The following is a 10,248-nucleotide window of genomic DNA, read 5'->3' on the forward strand; positions in this document are numbered from 1 at the left end:
GTTCCTTTGGGGGAATGTGGAGAATATTGGGGTTCTAAGACAGACCCTGATGAACATCTATTTTACAGCCCTATTCACATAAAATCGGAATGACCTAGATAACAAAAAGAAATTGGGGTATTAAGGGCATATATCATAAAAGTGAAGGCAATGTCCACCTGCCCTCCTTTGGACTGCTCATCCTAAGGAGCAAGCTACCCCATAGAAGGATCTCAAGAGACCCAAGCAGAAGCTGAGCCGAGGCTCTGGCTGGCAGCCAGCAGCGATTTGCCCGCCCCGTAGGTGAAGCTTAAAGCATACTCCGCTGGAGAAAATGAAGGAGAGGATGAAGCAGCAAGGAATCCAGTCAAGCCTTCAGTGACTCTCTACAGTGAGCAGTCTGTGACCTCACAGGAGACTTCAAGCCCAGAAACGTTCAGCCAAGCTGTTCCAAGTCTCTGAGCCACGGAAGCCATCAGATAAGAATTCAATTTCTTCTTATCAAACTAAGTTTTGGGGTATTTAGTTATACAGAAATAGAGAACTACGAGGACTTACTTTTCTTCTCCTGGCTTGCCAGGAGACATGTGACCCGCGCTGAGCCAATCAAAGGGAGAATGCATGATCTTGTCCACCCCAGACGTGGCTCCAAGGTCTGCAGAAGACTAAATGCTGCTGTTCTCAGTGAGGACTGCTACCTGCCTGTGTTGGAGTCTAGTGTTCCTGGATCCCCAGAAGTGGAAAAGCAGCAAGCATCCTTCAGTAAGTTTCCCTTCCTTGAAGCACACGTTTGGATTAGATCCACCAGCGAGTAGCTTTGTGGTCCTGGGAAAGTTGTTGAAGGCACCTGTCCCTTCCTTTCCTCCTCCATGGAAGTCTGTATGACTTGGCAGGATGCTTGAGGTCTTAGTCATCAAGTCCTTCCAGAGAAGTTGAGTTTAGCATTTAAAATGCAATATTAAGAGTTGACTATTATTGTCAGGCAGTGGTGGTGCCCACCTTTAATTCCAGCACTTGGGAGGCAGAGACAGGCAAATCTCTGTGAGTTCAAGACCAGCCTGGTCTAGAGAGTGAGTTCCAGGATAGGCTCCAAAGTTACACAGATAAGCTATGTCTCAAAAAAGAAGAAGGAGGAGGAGGAGGAGGAGGAGGAGGAGGAGGAGGAGGAGGAGGAGGAGGAGGAGAATAAGGAAGAGGAGGAGGAGTGGGAGAGGGAGGGGGAGGGGAGGAGGAGGGGAGGGGAGGGAGGGGGAGGGGGAGGGGGAGGGAGGAAGGGGGGGAGGAGGAGGAGAAGGGGAAGGGGAAGGAGAAGGAGAAGGAGAAGGAGAAGGAGAAGAAGAAGAAGAAGAAGAAGAAGAAGAAGAAGAAGAAGAAGAAGAAGAAGAAGAAGAAGAAGAAGAAGAAGAAGAAGAAGAAGAAGAAGAAGAAGAAAAGAAGAAGTTGGCTCTTATTGAGTGACAGCCTACGTGCAGAGTCAGAGGAGAATTTTGGGAGTCTGCTCTCTCCCTCCACTGTGGGTTCCAGTGATGGAGCTCAGGTGCAGCATCATGCAGCAAGTCCATCTACATGAGCCATCTCACCAGCCCTCAGTAATCCACAGGATTGGGCTCTGTCTGCATGCGGATTGACCCCACGTCTCCATTCCCAGAGCTCTCCTGGATGATGGTGGTCCAGCCCTGCTGGAGGCAGCCCAAAGGTACACAGTGAACTTTGGGCAAAGCCAGCCTTGACTATGAGTCAGGCAATAGCTCTCTTTTTGGTGTCTTAGGGTACAATGAAGAAAAATGGACTTTCCTTGCCTGTGGCCATCCCTGTCTCTGTTATATACACGGATGTCAGCACCAGCTGGGAAGAACAGCCTCCTGGTGCATTAGATCCTTTACTCTTCCTCGTTGGCACATCATACCCAAATAAGGCTTGAGTCTGCAGCTCATCGTACCACTTCAGTGAGCAAGACACCAACCTTCGATGCTCCCCTGCCTTTCAGACTCTGGAGTGTGCACAGAAGGGAATATGATTTCCCAAACGGGCAGTGTTTCTGAGTCAGGGGCAATTCTCCAAGGAAGTGGGGCATGGAGGGGGGGGGGGTAGATAGCGGACAGTCACAGGAATTTGAGTGTACACGATGCCTGGAAAAAAAAGGTCACCAGCCACATCTGCCTCGGGAGGAAATGTCTAGCGTGCTGGCGGAACATGACATTTTGGTTAGAGTGGCAAGGGAGACCTCACTGGGACTGGGACTCTTCAGAAATCCTGTAAAGGAAGGGAGGGGCTGTTTGGGTGACTAAGGGAGAGAGAGGACACGGGGTGGGGAGAGGAAGTGGAAGTGGCAGGTGTCCAGTCTCAGTGGTGGCACAGGTCCGATAACTATGAGAGAAGCAAGCAGGAGGGCTGGGGAGATGGCTCAGTGGTTAGGAGCCTGCTTGTTTTGCAAAGGACCAGGTTTGGTGCCCGGTACCTACATGGCAGCTCACAAGTACCTGTAACTCCAGTTCTAGGGTGCCCGGTGCCCTCTCCTGACCTCTGTGAACATCAGGTACATACACAATGCATAAAAATACATGCAAACAAAACATACATGCACATAATAAACATTCGTTTTTGTCCTAGGGAAAAGGGAGCAAGGAGGCTGGTGTGGACAGGTTGTGGACTTTTCCAGCAAACAGAAGAGGAGATCAGCAGTGCGATGGTAGGGATGACGCAAATCGCAGGGGCACTGCTAAGCAGAGCTGCGAAGAAGCCGGGGGAAGGTTCCAAGCAGAGCGCTGGCATAGCCCATAATCCCACTTAGGTTTTGCCTGTGTGTTCGTGCTAGCTGCCAGGCCACTGTAGACCAACACGGTCTTGTAGCCCAAAAGTGGGTGTGAGTGATCAATGCCATGACGAGGAAATGGCCCAGATGCCGGGTAGATGGTGACGATTGAGTCCACCGGATTTCCTGAGTGTCTAATGTTGAGTATGAGAGAAAGAAGTCAGGGACAGCTCTCCTGTGGGTGACAAGGGTGGTGACAAGAAAGCTGGAGATGTGGGGTGCTTGGACGCCCCACTTGGCTCTGCTAAACTCGGCTCACCGATTGAGCATCCGAGTGAGATGCCAAGGGGCATCTGAACCTAAGTGTGGGATGATAGACGGGTTCCACTTGAGCATCTGAGAGCATGCAGCGAGTGGGTAGAGACTATAAAAGAGAGGATTCAGTGGAGCATAGCTGGGCCTGACCCCACCCACTAGCAGTGGAGCCATCTTCCTATTGGTCTGTCCGGATCCTCTGAGGTGCTTCGGTCAAACCACAGTGGGTCAGGAGAGTGCCTTTTCTGTCTCTGACGCCAAGGTGGGGCCCAATTCTGCAGGAGCACGTTCAGGAGGCCACAGCCATTGACAACAGACAAGGTCACACAATGGAAGGCCGCGTGGCACAGCCAGAAGTAGAATGTTGGCGGTGGGAACTGGCCTTTGCTTCTTCTGCCCTGTGTTCTCTCCAAGGAAGAGCGCTACCCAGATCCTGGGAGAGCTGTCCAGAGAGCTCTGAACACCCTATGCTGCTGGTGTCAGTGGGTGTAATTTCAAGAAAACTATCACGTTTCGTTAACTTATTCCAGGAAGAGGCTCCAGACCAAGCACAAGCGCCCACACTTCTGAGAAGAAGCATCTGAGAACCCAGCACTAGCAGGGTCTTGCTTAGCTTTGAACTCCTTGTACCATTTGATGATTGGGCAGGGCTGGGTACATCTTGTCAGCATGGGAGGCAGGAGCTCACGAGCAGCTCGCAGGGGACATTGAGTGCCCTGGCTGAGCTAACGTGAGAAGATGAAAGCAGAGAGAAAGGGAGGGGAATAAGAGTCCTGGTCCAAGGACCAGGAGCAGACGCCACTGTGGCACATAGAGGACCCCAGGCAGGCTACGCATTGGCCCTAGATTTGGGAGCTGTATTTAGCTGTTAGTACAATAATTCGACCTTTGGTACCTTCAGTGGGAGATTTATTCTTCCAATTCTCCCCAAAGAATTCAGAGTATCTCTATAAATTCACCAGGGAACTAAGCTCCTTTTAGTTCTCTGATCTGCAATCTTAATTTCTTTCTTTTAGCTTCCAAAGTTGCTTCATGAACCAGTGTGGCTGTCAGGAGCTCTGCCCACTACATTCACGTTCTGGGAAGCAGGAAAGCCGTGTAAAGGGAATGCAGAAGAGGTTTATGCCTTTTGTCCTCTGGAGAGTTTCCTAAGAATCCCATATTTCCATGATACAAGCTCCAACACACAGCCACATCTATTTACAGAGAAGGGTGGGCAAACACGGAGGTGCCGAGATGTGAGAGAAGTGAGGGGGTGGGGACTATCGGCAGCAGTATGGGCTCCATGTTACCATCCTGAACAAGTCCGCTCTGATCTAAACCTTTGCTCTCTAGAAAGAGAAATGCCTGCACAGCCATGTGCTTCCTACCTTCTGTTGCTCAAATGTTCCCACAGAGCGTCGAAGATCTCCCCTTATTTTCTTTAACTGGCGGTTTTCCATGCTCCTCTAGATACACCCTCACCCATGTTCAAGCAAATAATCCTAATTAAACTCAGCATGCCACAAAAAGAAGAAAAGAAAAAAGACGCAAAAGTGTGAGAGGGCTTGTTGGGGAGAGGTGGGGCTTCATCCGAAGTCAGAGGGGATAAAAGAGGGTAATGGGGCGTGAATATGATCAAATATATCCCTCACAATGGTCTACCATAGTCCCCTTAGGGGGGCATTCTGGCAGAATGTCATGCTGGCACATTTCCAAGTGTGTGCTACCGTCACAGCAGAATCTGAAGTCTCCTAGCGGCTGGAGGCCTGAGCACTTCCTGTCTGAACCGCTCACGTTTGCCTCTGACGTTAAGACCTAGGTTCTATCCTTCCAGTGACACTTGTCTGTCAGATCCTTTATTCATTCAGCAAGAACTTGTCCCACATCTGGCCTGCCCAATACATAGCCCATCAATGGCTAGAAGAGTATAGGAGCTGCGTTTCACAGTGGGAGGATGAGAATGGGCCAAGCCTGGGGCTCCTCATCAGTCCGTGACCTCACGCTGAGGGCTGAACCCCAGGTGGAAGTTACTCCGTTTTGCATAATGAAGAAATTCAAGATCACTCTGGCTCCACTAGAGAGCATGTGCTGTAGATGGGGGTGGGCATGAAGGCAGAGAGGTCCCCCAGGAAGCTGATGTTTTCCCCAGGAGAGCAGAGGGTAGTCTGTGTTGGGAGCAGGAAATGCATACAGGGTTAACAGAGATTATAAGTGAATCCGGTGACTAAGTAGCGAAGATGAAGACTCCGAAGATGGTGGTGGCTTTCAGTTTTATAACTGTGGTGAGGTAGCATGGAGAAGAATCGGGCCGGATGATAGGCCACAACCTGAGACTTTGACACTGAGAGAGGCCAATTAGTTCAAAGTCAAGCCCTCTGCGTGAGCCACAAAGAGCCTGGCACAGGGCCTACACAACGACCTCTGCCATGTGGTGGTAGTGTCGTGTAAAGGGTTTCTGGATAGATAGTAGAGGCATGGAATTCCGGGTCCTGGGACAGAAGCCTGGTCACTGGGACATCATGGTCATTGGAGGAGCTGCCACTATGGGGAGAGCAAGAGTTCAAAAAAATAGGAGTGGGGCTCTCCAGTTAGCCCAACAAGGATAGAACTAAGAGGAGTACTATAGAACAGGGCGGACTAGGGATGTATGGTCTGAGATGCTATTCGGGGCTTGGGAAGATCGGTGACGTCACTGCGCAGCAAGGGTGAAATGAAGTAAACTGATATCGCATGATTCCGGCCCTAAGCTTCTTCCTGCTCCAGAACTCTCTGTACTATGAACTCCTCCACATCACCACAGGGTCCTCAGCTGGTGCACCACGGTGGCAGCGAAGCCAATGGGGGACTCTCCCAAAGACCCAGCCTAGCCCAAGTGCCGAAGTCTTGTAATCAGTTTAGTTACAACGACAAAATCCAGATCAGAAAGAGGATTAGGATATGTGGTTTGTGAACCGGCGCTTTGAACTTCACTGTGGAAGCCCCTCCCCAAGCTAACAAAGAATGCTCGAGGTATTCACCGTGACACAAATACGTCGCTACTCCAGCTTTCCTGAAGCGAGGAGACCCTCAGCCGGCTGGGTGACCAGTTGGCATCCCAAATTGCCTCCCTGTGGCGTTCCACTCAGGTCTCCCAGGGGAGAAATGGACCATGCCGCAGCCTGCTGTTCCTGGAATGGCAAGCATCTGAGAGGCTGCCCCGCTCAGCAGTCCCCAGGATTCAGGAGAGGCGAAGCTCCTTCCTTGTGCTCCCTCTCACGGTGTTGGAGAGTCCGGGGCGGGGGAGGGTTGGGGGGAGCGCAGCCCCTGCCCGGCCCTGCGTGCAGTTTGGGTTATTGTTCCCAGATGGGGACTGTCAACCCCTGTCAGCTTCAGATACGCACTGAGAGGCCTACATCCGCATTCCTGGGATGCGTGGCGGCCCAGAGTTCACCTTCTGCACCCGGATTCAATAACATGTCAGATCCCTTCAGTCTCACCCAGAGCCGAAACCCTCTCAACCTACTTGCTGCCTCTGCACACATGCCTTGAGCCTGTCCAAATATTGAAGCTGGGCCGAGTGGCGCTATGCTCAGTCCAGGCCAACGGGGCCCCACCTGCCAATGCCAGCTCCATGGTGAGAGCCAAGAGCCCTTGAATGTATGCACTGGGCCTTGGGACTTGTTCAGAGTACCGTCCCAGGGTGTGGTAGCTTAGGGAGCTGGGAGAAAGAATTGGACAATCGGTCTGGCTGTTCTTAGGTCTGTCTATAGATTAGCTATTGCCAAGGTCAGGGTCTGCCTGTAACTCCGGTGTTGAAGGACTAAGGCAGAGGGTATGGGACTATATAGTGAGTTCAAGGTTAGCCTGGGCCACTTATCCAAAGTTTTTCTCCCAAAGCAAAACCAGCGGGAAAAAAAGTCTTTTTAGGGACTTCTCTCACACAGCCCCTCCTGGCTGGCCCCTACACTGCTCTCAGAGAAGGGAGGGTACTCTCAGTCAGACTAAGCCTTTCCACGGAGTCAGTCCCAGTATTCCAGAGACTAAGTAGATGGGAACAGCACTGGACCTGAAACCATGAAGCTTCCTGTGGGGACAGTGGATGGGACCTGAGGTCCTGTGTTGATAAATGGATGGAGAACACACAGCATCAGTGAAACATTTGGATATAAGATTCCACATGTTTCCCCCACATCTTCACATTGGTAGCCCTAGCCAACCTGGAGCTTGCTCTGTTGACCAGGCCGTTCTCAAACTCACAGTGATCTGCCTGCCTTTGCCTCCATAGTGCTAGGATTAAAGAAATGCCATCGTGCCTAGCTGATTCAAAAAAAATTTACTCTCTAATTATTATGTTTCATTGTGTCACCTCCCAAAATATAAAAAATCCCTACCTCTAACCCTCGCAAACACGACCAGTAACTGCTAGTTTCTGAGGCTATCGTGACGCTGAAATGAGGTCATCGGCGTGGGCCCTGATCCAGAAGGACGTCAGGAGCGTGAAGAGGCAGAGATCGGTACTGGGGCCCAAACAACAAAATTTTCCTCACCTCAAGTACTAGTTGGGCTACCTGCAAATGCCTTGATGTCACATTTCTACCCTCAAGAACCCAGAGAAGGGTCTGTTGTTTGGTGCTACCCACATTGTGTGACTACAATCTTAGGAACTTCATATGCCAACCAATAATGTTCCTGATAAAAGCCTGGATTCCTGGGAGGAACTGATAGAAATGTTTTTGGGGCCATGATGGGAGGCAGCCTGGGGATTCAGGGCTATGTCCCGGGTTCTGTTTAGTGTACAAGTCACCTGTAAAAGGGACCCGATGTTCCTCATCTCCTCTTACCCTAAGAAAAACCCTCTACCAATGACATGGGCCCCTTATCAACTTCTATAATTTGCAGTTGATAGAAACCCAGAATATCTCCACTTTTCTCTTCCTTAGGTGGTCCCCAGGCTTGCATGGAAGTGGCCTTCTCACACAGTGAGGCTTTACAGCATTGAAATTCTGCCACCCTTCTGAGTAGCCTCTGGAGTTAGGAATTCCTGCTCACCATCTGCCCTGTGACCTCACCCTGTCGCCACGGTTCCATTAAACTGAGTCATTTAATTTAAACTGAGTCCACTCAGTGCAGATGATAAGAGCTGGCAGAGACAACACCCACTCACACTCTGGGCAGACTGTGGGCTGTGGGTTTGGGCAAATGGGTGCTTTACAATTGACCTCAGTGTTTATCCCGGTTCTCAAGAGGAGGAGATTGTGCACTGGCCATTTTCTGGGAATTCTATTAAGCAATTCCTGAGTGCGCGATGGTGTTTCTTACAAGGCCCTTAGGTGGTTTTTACATCTAGAAGTGGCTGTATTTGTGCCCTAACACCCAATAAGATCAGTCCACAGGACAAAGCCCTCCACCACCACTTCTGCACCTGCACACACACAAACACACACACACACACACACACACACACACACACACACACAACAGGACAGGCTCTAAAAAAGCTGCAGAGAAACCCTGTCTCGAAAAACCAAAAGAAAAAAGAAAAAAGAAAAAGAAAAAGAAACACACACACACACACACACACACACACACACACACACGCTTGTTTTCTTCTGTCGGCCTCACACGTCAGTGGAGGTTGGTTTCTGTAACCCAAGTCTCTTGCTTGTAGAGTAACTGTGCCTGTAGCTATGCTCCACTTTCTCTTGCCGGACAACTCTTGCTAAGGCTTGTTTACTACGAGGAGGGAAAGCTCTTCCTGCCCCGCCCCCAGGCATGGGCTGAACTAAATAGAACCATACCCTAGCTGTCTTTCCAAACCAACCACGGGGAAGCAATTTACAGCCTTTATGATGACACGGTGCATGTACAGAAACGTCCCTGCATGTCTTCATGTTCCCACCATGAAGGATATACTGTTCTCGCCTGTGTTCTATCTTCCAAGGACAGTCGATCTAAACAACTGGCCGTTGCCGAGCCCCTACAGGACAGCCATACAATGTACCCTGTGTAGCCATAGCATGTCATGTTTGAGAAGCAAATTTCACAAGATGGGAAAGTGTTTAAGGTTTGCTATTAAGTGGGGTGATAAAGCTGCTTGCGAAACTGAGAGTCCCATATGAAAACAATTATGCAAAAATTATGTATATATCCGTGGAAAATATGGAAGGCTTTTCTCCAAAATGTAAACACTGAGGGAAGCCTCGGGGGATTGGGCATACAATGCCCGATTTGTGCACAGCACATGGGCATCCCCTGGGGAGAAGCGTAGTGGCAGGCATCTTGGCACAGGCTGCCCTCCTGAACCGAGCCTTTTCTTTTCCTCTGTTTATGAAATGGCACCATATAGGCTGGCGATAGCCCCAACAGTTGTGGCTGACTCTTAATTTCTATTCTGTGAGTTTTCCTGCATTTTTCAAACAGTGTGTACTGTGTTTGCATATTTTAAAGGACTCATAAAATGATCAATTTTCAGAAGGTAAGTGCTAGAAAATTGGGTAGGACTGAATCTTTGATGATATTAGGGAATCGGTTTTACTGCTAAGTGTGCTAATGGCCTTTGGTTATGTTTTTAAGTCATTACCATCCAGAGATGCACACTGAAATCCATCTGGATGAAATAGTGGAATGTCTAGGGTTGTCTTAAAAATAATACAGGAGGTAATTAAGTGGGTAGACACATCATAAAAATTAAAGTTCACAGGTCAATTATCATCGAAGCTAAGTGCTTGGAATGTGAGGGTTTATATTACGTTGTCTATTTTGGTATCGCTTACAACTTGCCATTTACAAAGTCTTAAAAAACATAAGATTGGTTTATATCACTGCAATTGTCAAGATTTTCCAGAGAAACAAAAATATGCACACAGCAGACTCCCTTGCTCATGATTTGATTATCCTTTCCAAAGACCGATTTACCCACAAGTCAACTATGGTACAAAAATATTAAACGGAAAATTCCAGAAATAAGTAATTCATAAGTTTAAAATTGCACGCTGCCTGAGATCCCATGCCATTGCTCTCTATCTAGCCCAGAGGATGAATCGTCTCACAGTCTGGCCTATCCTTAGTGTTTGCGCTCTCCACCAGACAGCTGTCTGGCATGAGTGCCATTGTCACAGTGCTGCAGTCGAGCAATCCAGGCAATTTCAGGCACTAGCCGACTGCTTCTCACGCTAGCCCCATCATTCACCTGGCTCTAGCTCACAAGGAAGGTGTTACATTGTTGCACAGCATCAACAGAA

Source organism: Arvicola amphibius, chromosome 1 (assembly GCF_903992535.2).
Source record: "Arvicola amphibius chromosome 1, mArvAmp1.2, whole genome shotgun sequence".
NCBI lineage: Eukaryota > Metazoa > Chordata > Mammalia > Rodentia > Cricetidae > Arvicola > Arvicola amphibius.